At 52.7% G+C, this 8,581-nt stretch overlaps 1 protein-coding gene across 1 annotated transcript in view; it reads right to left on the bottom strand.

Moving 5' to 3' along the window:
- Positions 1-3,629, bottom strand: part of Capn5 (calpain 5) — a 55,222-nt gene extending 51,593 nt beyond the window's left edge. The window contains exon 1 of the mRNA XM_051148987.1: positions 3,440-3,629. The gene's annotated coding sequence lies outside the window, so the exon portion shown is untranslated. The remainder of the gene's footprint in view (positions 1-3,439) is intronic.
- Between the last annotated feature and the right edge of the window lie 4,952 nt (positions 3,630-8,581).

Raw genomic sequence — 8,581 nt, forward strand, 5'->3', positions numbered from 1 at the left:
ATCTAAGGACCTGGGTTCCAACTCTACCACCCACGTAAAGGCAGAAGCTGTAAAACGACTGCAGAAAGCTGCCCTCTGAGCGCCACGCACCAGCCACGGCGCATGCACAGCCAGTGGACCACAAACCTCGCGAGCACACGGTGAGACATAAAACTGAAAATAAACAACAACAGAAAGATAGGGAGACACAGAGAGGCTTGAGTGCAGCAGAGGAAATGGAATGAGACGGTAGAGTAGAAAGTGGGGTGGCTTAGTCACAAGGACTGTCTCCCCTGGAGCCTTGAGAAGGAGCTGGCCGGCAGGTTAGTCCCACAAGGCTCATCTCTGACTTCCGACACCCTGGACCACAGGAGAGTGAATCTACCTTGCTTTAAGCCTCTGACTTTCTGGCCTTTTGGGTTCAGTAATGATGAGGGAAAATGTTCCTGATGAACAGGGGACCCGGTGAGTGATGGAGCCCGACTGCTCCCTCCTGCTTGGAGGAGGATGACATTATAGCTTGAACTGCCCCAGTGTAACAAGAAGTCGCCTCTTACAGTTAGTTACTAGTGAGAGGTGGTCACAGCATCCCACCTCAGCCTGACTGACAGAAGTCACCCAGTTGGGGGGGTGACAGGATACCAGGCAGGGACCCAGTAGAAGCAGACATATGTGCAGCCTTTCAGCCATTGTTCCACACCTGTGCACACATGATAGCAATGGGCAACCTGGTGCCCAGGAACAGGCTCTGGTCTGTTCTGGCCACTGGTACCTTCTATATCTGACCACATGCCCCACCAAGACATAAGATCACAGGACACATCCACGCGCCACCCTAGTCTCACAGGCAACTCTGGGAAGCCTGGGGTCCCAAGGACAGTGGTCCCAACAGTAACAACAGAGCATGGTTAACTGAGCCCTCAACTGAGGCCTAAAGGAAGCTGGTGGTTCCACCTGATCTGAGGCAATCCCAAGGTGGCACCGCTAGCCAGAGAAGAGGCTGCCGAGGTGGAGCGCTTGCAGACCAAGCCTGAGGACCACAAGGAACTATGGGAAAGCAAGGCTTGACAGAGCAAAAGAAATGTCTGAAGGAATTGGGTAGTTGGGAGGGGCCCCGCAGGCTCTGAGAGATAGGGGAGGAGAGGGCTCAATCAACATGACCAGCTACAGAGATAGGCCAGCCAGCCCAGGCTGCTCAGCCTACAGAGCTACTTGGAGAAGGTGTGACAGACCTACTGTCTGTAACTGGGGACAGCCAGGACTCATACCTATGAGCCCTTTGCAAGACATGTGTAGGGTGCCCCTCAGCTGCCCTACCCCTGCTTCTCCCAAGGGTTTGTGGTGGCCAGAGGACTTGGCCAATCTGACAGAGAGAAGTAAAGGGGGGATTCAGAGTGATCAGCAGGTCCTCTCATTCCGGTGCCCACTTCAGGGGGACCGTCCCACCACTGTTCCATCCTCCTGCTCCAAAATGACCCTCCCTTTACTCAGTGAAGGGACTTGGTGACAATGGCTGTCAACTGGCTACCAAACACCTCACAGTAAATGCTGCGTCAGCAGATTCAATGTCACCATCACCATCCCCAAGTTTCTGTGACAGGGCGGCATTTAGCCTCCCTCCACACACCAGAGGAAACCGAGGCACAGGCAAAGCTCTCTGCCTCAAGGGCACAGGCAAGCAGAGGGACAAGGAGCCAGTCTTGAGGAGAAAGAAGACAGGCCCTTCAGGCAAGAGGATGGTGGAGAGTGGCCTCCCAGTGCCCTCTAAGGGGCCACGCAAGGCCTCCTTCTATGGGAAACGGGATCTCAGGGCCATCCCAAGAGCATTAAGGGAAAGTAGGGTAGAATAAGACAGAGACAGCACAGGCTTCTGAGAAGCCCACAGATATCTCACCGAAAGCCCCAGGCTTCCTGCCACCAGTGCCCAACCCCCATCTCATGTGGTCCCGTCTGAGAGAAGCTTCCCCTGGAGCTCCCCGACTCCTGGGAGCCCCAACATCCCCTCCTGTCTTGCCACACCTAGCCCAGATTGGGTGCTGAGAACAGAGAGGAAGTGGGGGGGGGAGTGCTGCTGTCGTGCTTAACCTTTATCACAACCTCCACCCCCCCAGACACACCCGCCTTCCCCATTGGCTCTCAGCTTCACACCTTTGTGCTTTGTCCACACTCTGTCCTGGCCTGACTGGAACTCTAAGGTCCTTTCCTCATCATATTGAGCTTCCCAACCCCTTTTGAATGAACTATCGGCTCCCGGGTAGCGATGGTCCCTGCCTTATTCTCAGCACTCAAGTAAGGGCCTCATCTGTTAGCCCACCAGCCTCTCAGTGGGAAGAGAGGCCTCTTAGGGCAGGCAGACTCCACCCAGGCTCTGACCCGGCCTGGAACAGAGGCCGCAGTGGGGCCCACCACACCCCATTCCTCTGGCCTTCTCTTCCACCCAGGACACTAAGCCTGTAATAAAGTCCAGCAATCCTGGGAGGTCTCAACCCTCTCTTGAGAGGCAGAACATCTCAGGAAGGTCTCCCTGGCTCTTTGAACACTTAGCAGCCCTCGGCAGTGGCTGAGTGCTCCACCCTCTGGCACAGAGGAGATTGTGCCTTGTGCCTTGGGGACCTGGGTGCCAATTCTGGCTGGGTCACCTTAGAGGGAGGCTGGCTTCCCTTCTGCAGCTGGGGCTCATCTGTGTGAAGTCTGGGGCGGACTCGCACCACAGGAAAGGCTGCCAGGGGAAAATTTAGCACCTGTTAATGATCTTCAGTCTTATTCCACCACTGGGCCCCTAGGAAGAACTTCCTTTGCCCCCCACCCCCCAATCATGAGAGATGGAAGTGGGAACCTGGCTAGTCTCCAGAGAAAAGCCAGTCTCTGCCAGACCCGCCCTGCTCCCAGCACCGCACACCCAGTCCTGCAGGCAAGGCGAGAGGCACCCACTCAACCAGGAGACTATGGCCAAGAAGGGGTGCAGGATCATACAGCTGGGATCTTTGGCTTCATGCCTTCTCCAAGCCGTGGAATGGGGGCATCAAGAAAGGTTAAAAGGTTGAATGGGTTGAGGGGCACAGAGGTGGGGACAGGAAAGGGAACTTGTAAGGAAGATTAGAAAGTCAAGCCCCTGTTATAAGCACACTCCAGCGCATGTGCGCTGGGAACACGACCTCAAAACACCCAAGTGGAGGAAAGGGAGGCCCCTCAGCCAGGGCTGCGGGTGGAGGTGGGGATGAGTGCGGGTGGGGGGGTTGGGAGGGCGGGAGGATCTTGGGGGAGGGAGGGCAGGGGCTCCGCCTTCTAGGCCTGCAGCCCAGCGCGCAACTCCCAGCCCTGAATCCACGGGATGTACAACCCTTGCTCGGATTCGTGCTCCGGAGGCACGCACTGGTCCGCGCTGCACCTGCACACACATACCCAAACACACACTAACGTGTGCGCTCACACACGCCTCCCTCCACGCAGCGCCTCCTACCTGCGGCGTCGCCGCAGCTGGAGCCGGACTCCCGGGATGCAGGGCACAGTGCGGGCACTGGGGCGAGGGCTGGACCAACTCGTGCCACAGCCTGGGAATCTGCAGGGGAGATACTACCCGGGCAGCCCGCGGACTGGGGTTGGAGCTTGGACCCCGGGGCTTCGGTCTGCCCCGCCCCGCCTCGCAGCCTCCTCCCATTTGGGGCCAGAGGCGTGGCCTCGCGGGGGTGGGGTGGGGGCAGCTGAGTGCGCATGCGAACCCGAGAGGCCGCCCAGTAGTGCTGGCTAGGAAGTGGAAAAGTGGCCCTGGCCCCAATGCTCCCTCCTTCCCACCCCAGTATTATCTGCGGTAGGAGAGCATCTCAGGGTGCTGACTGCCCAGCTCGGCGTTGGCTCTGGCAGACCTGCATGGCCCACCAAATGCTGGCAGAGGATGTTGGCTGACTTGGAGGATGCATCTCGTTCGGGGAGGGACTCAGCCAGGGCCAAAGACGGAGTGGCCCTGAGAATGGGAGGACCCAATGAGACTAGAACCCTTTCCTCCCTTTCCATTTGTTTCTTCACACCCACTCCCAAAGATTTTGGCTGGAGAAGAGGAATGCAGGCCCTGGTGAAGTGCCCAGAGGACCGTAATCAGTTAAGCAAAGTGGCCCTGTCCTGTCTTGCTCTGTCCTGTCCTGGGTGTTTATCTGTGCTCAGTGTAGATTGGAGCAGCAGGGCTTAGATTTGGGGCTCAGGTTCTTACTGTACATAAAAAGGCAACTGCAATCCCCACTCACGCCAGGCTATTTGGGGAACACCATAAGGGTTGCTGGATGACCAAGGCTGGCCAACAGCAGGCCCGGCAAGACACCCTGTAGCACGCTAAGGCTGCAGAGACAACACTTGTCTGAGCTGGTCTTCCTGGTTGCTGCTGGCTCACTTTGCAGGGGAGAAACTCGGCCCAGTTCACCCCTCCAGCTTCCTGGCCTCTGTTAATGATTACCTCAACCTCCCAGTCACCCCAAAGGCTGCCTCACCCCTGTCCTGTCCCCGGCCACCAAAATGTAGCTCTGTCTGGTTACCTGACTGGCCAAACAGAGTTGTCAAGTAGTTGCTATCCCTCACCACTCAAGCACAGTGTTCCAAGGGCTGTCCCAGGGCCTACTTCTCCGTTTCCCCTAGCACTGGCCTATGGCTGGCTCTGGACAGAAAGCCTGCCAGGCTTATCCAGGGTTTCTTAAGTTCTTTCTGTCCCCACAGAAAGGCTCCTGCATCATCGACTTCTCACGGATGCCCTTGGCCAACAATTCAGGTCTAGATCCAGGCCTCACCCCACCAGTTACTGCCCAAATTCTTTATTCCGTGGTCTCAGTTTCCTTGTCTGTCGAATGGGCTTTCTAGGAGAAGTGCATGGTGATTGGGGATAGAAAACTCAAAGGGTTCAGCCAAGGCCCTCAAGCAGGCACCTAGGCAGCATTGCCTCTGGCAGGCCAACTCTTATATCCTCCGAGATAGAACAGGGGTCATGTCTGGCATCCAGATCCCTTTTGTAGCTCCGAGTATGGGGCCAGGAGAGGGGTATCATATTGTTGCCTGGATTCATGGCTTCTGCCTGGACTCCTTAGCTGTGTGAGCTTGGACAAGAGACCAACAGCCCTGCAGAACCGCATAGCAGCACCCACCCTGCAGTTATGGAGGTTGATTGGTTTCATCCCTGGGGAGTTCTTATGGTGGTCTCTAGCTGTCACTGTCATCTAGCCCAATTGTATGGATGCAGTGTCTCCAACAGCACAGGCGTACACCCTGTAACATGCTGATTCGGCCCAGATGCTTTATAGAATGTGGCTTAGACCAGAAGCCCTGTCTCAGAGCCCGTCTCTGGCAGCTTCCGCCTCCCTGATGCATGAGTCAAGAAACTAGCAAAAATGGTGACCCACTGAGGGTACCTAGCCTGATGGAGGCACTTTGATCTTTAGGGAACAGAAGAGAAGGACATGTCAGGAAGAGCCAGGCTGCCAAATAAGGCCTCGGGGGCGTGGGGGCGGAGGGTGATGCATCTCTGCCGATGTGTTGGCCCCAGGACCCTGCCAATTGGTTGTTATAAGCTTAGTCATCTAATGGTGCCATTAAAAGCCTGATGGGTAGGTGTTTTCCCATTAAATTCTCACAGTTATTAGCCCCACTTAGCCAATGCCCTCAGGGAGATGCCCCAGGTCACACAATTAGTAAAAAGCAGAACCATACTGATTCTGCCAGTTCTTGTGCTGGGTCTCTTCCTCCTCCTCCTCTCCTGGCCTTCAGGGAAAGGACGTCTGTGTAGGCCCCTTGACCTGCTGCCCAACCTCTACTTGAATTCCCTCATAACTGATAACTCTTTTCTTCTGGGGATAGAATCTTTTGTATCCCAATCCACTCTACCTAGCTCTGCAGAGTTCTACACCCCTCACCGATGTCTGGGAACAGAATTGTTCCTGCGTGTAATCGTGTTACAGTGTTTCCCAGGCGAAACTCACAATGATCATCCGTTTTCCTTTTCCTTTTTCTTTTTTCTTCTTTCCTTTCTTCAAATCATTTCTGCTGGCCTTGAACTGCCAAGGTCAGATAATTCTCCCATCCCAGCCTGCCGAGTGCTGTGTTGTGTTTGATTGTGAAATGTCCCCATATAAGTTCATGTGTCTGAACACTTGGTCTCTAGCTGTGTTGGAAGGTTGTAGAACTTTCAGGAACTGAAGCCTCATAGGAGGAAGTAGGTAACTTGGAGGACTTTAGATATTACAGCCCAGTCCCCTCTTCCTGTCCACTCTGCTTCCTAACTATGGACTCAGTGTGACTAGCACCTCATGATCCTGCCGTCATGTCTTCCCATCAGGATGGACTGTGTCCTCTCTCAAACTGTAAGTCAAAACAAATTTTTTCTAAGTATCAGCTTGTCATAGCAATGATAAATGTCGGTAATACAAAAAATTGGTATCATGAGTGGGTTTTTTTTTTTAATAGTAAACCTGACCAGGTGGTTCTTAGGTCATTGGAATTGCTTTGCAGGAGGGATGTGGAAGGACCTGGGGCTACGGACTGGAGAATCCCCTAGAAAGTGGTAAGGGGAGCTCAAAGGGACATTCTAATGGGAGTTTGGAGGACAAGATGCCAAGGGAAATGTGTATAGTGAGAGTGCAGCTCATGAGGTTTCAGAAGGGAATTAGGACTTTTATCAGGAATTGGATTAGAAGTCATTTGTATTGCATTCCAGTTAAGAATCTGGGTACATTCTGTCCATGTTCTAAACATCAAGTGAAACCAAACTAAAACAAAAACCAAAAACAAACAAACAAAAACAATGGCTGGGCTTGGTGGTGCACACCTTTAATCTCAGCACTCCTGAGGCAGAGGCAAGCAGTTTGAGGCCAGCCTGGTCTACAAAGCAAGTCCAGGGCAGCAAAGGCTACACAGGGAAACCCTGTCTCGAAAAACCAAAAAACAAACAAACAAACAAAACAACAACAACAACAACAGTGGACTGACTTGTTTGGTATAAAAACTTCCAAGACAAGATATAACAGTTGTCAGGCTTTGTCTTGACAACTGCTCATTGCTCTTATCCAGGTCCACAGTAGAAAGAAATGAAAACATATAGTTTGGTGGGGGAAGGAGGGAGCTTACAGTTGCAGGCCAGGCAGATGCAAGGGCAGCTGTTGTTGAAAGGATTATCCTTATTAAAGAAAAAACCTAGTGCTGTGCCCTGGGATGATTTAAAAAAAGGGGGGGGGGGGCAGGAGAGGGTACTCTGAAAGCAAGGCCTCACCCACTGAAACCCCATCCTATAAAAATGCAAATTCATTAAAAAAGAGAGACCCTGAACTAAGAAATGTGTTTTGGTTTGCTTTCTTGTTGCTCTGCTAAAAACCACAACCAAAGGTACCAAACCCCAGCACCCCTCCCAGGTGTGTCAAGGTGACACCCAAGATTAGCCACCATAAAAAGGGTGCTCTGCTGAAAACAGGCAAGCGGCCAGCAGGCAAACCCCAGCCATCTAAGGATGCAGTCACCAAGTCACACAGAAGCCACTGCCACAAGGGGGCAAAGCTACATGCTGAGCTCAATGTGGAACAACTCTGCAATGCTGTCCACGGGGTGCTGGATTTTCAGGCACGGGGACAAGAGTTGGGGGGGTGGTGGTCATGGAGGTTTCTAGAAGGCCACAGGGCTAGGCAACGGGTGGTGGTTTCTTTGCAAGGAGGTCCTAAGAATCCTTGGCATGAGGCTTAATATGTAAAGTCAAGTTGCAGTGGAGTCTGCAGGATACCGGAGATGCCGGGACAAGGCTTTGACATTTGCCCTACTGGGTTTTGGTTTTGCTTTGGTCTAATCTTTCTTTGCTATCCCCTGTTCCTCCTTTTTGGAATGGAAATTTTACTCTATGCCATTGTATGGTAGAAACACGTGACTTGTATCGTTGTTGTTGTCGTCGTCGTTGTTATACAGAGGCTCACACTTAAGAGACAACTTCAAATCTCAGAAGAGATCTTAGACTTCTGAACACTGTTGGGACTGTTAAAGACTGTGGGGGCGTTTGAAGTTGGAATAAATACGCTCTGCATCATGAGATATCCGTGAGCTTTGATGTAGAGCGCTGAGGTTTAAATGAGAAATGTCCCTCATTTCTCTGTGTGTTTGAACACTCGGTCCTCAGCTGATGACATTGCCTTGGAAGGTCCGAGGTAAGGCCCCACTAGAGGAAGTAGATCGTTGAGGGTGGGCGCTGCAGGATATTGGACTACACTGTGAACCCCAAGATTGTGTTGCTTACTGGAAAAACCTGTTTCTAGTTGTGGTGTGGCTCAGCCCTACCACACACCTTTAATCCAAAAGCTTTCTGCATGAATGAAATAAAAATCAACCATAGGTCAAGAGGCAGAGCAAGCAGCCAGTTGACAGAGTGAACACAGGAAAAAAAAACCATAGAAAGTTAGGAAAATGGATAAAGAGGTGCACAGGAAGTAGAAGGGAGGGGCATTCCGTTTTGAGGAGCACACCTTCCGGGACATGGGCTGAGGAGGAAGGTCAGCTGGGTGTTTTCTCGGCTTCTCTGAGCTAGCTAGCAGGCTTTCATGCCAGCATCTGGATGCCGAGTCTTCATTGGTAAAACTGGACATTTGGGATTTTG

The sequence above is a fragment of the Acomys russatus genome, chromosome 7, assembly GCF_903995435.1.
Source record: "Acomys russatus chromosome 7, mAcoRus1.1, whole genome shotgun sequence".
NCBI lineage: Eukaryota > Metazoa > Chordata > Mammalia > Rodentia > Muridae > Acomys > Acomys russatus.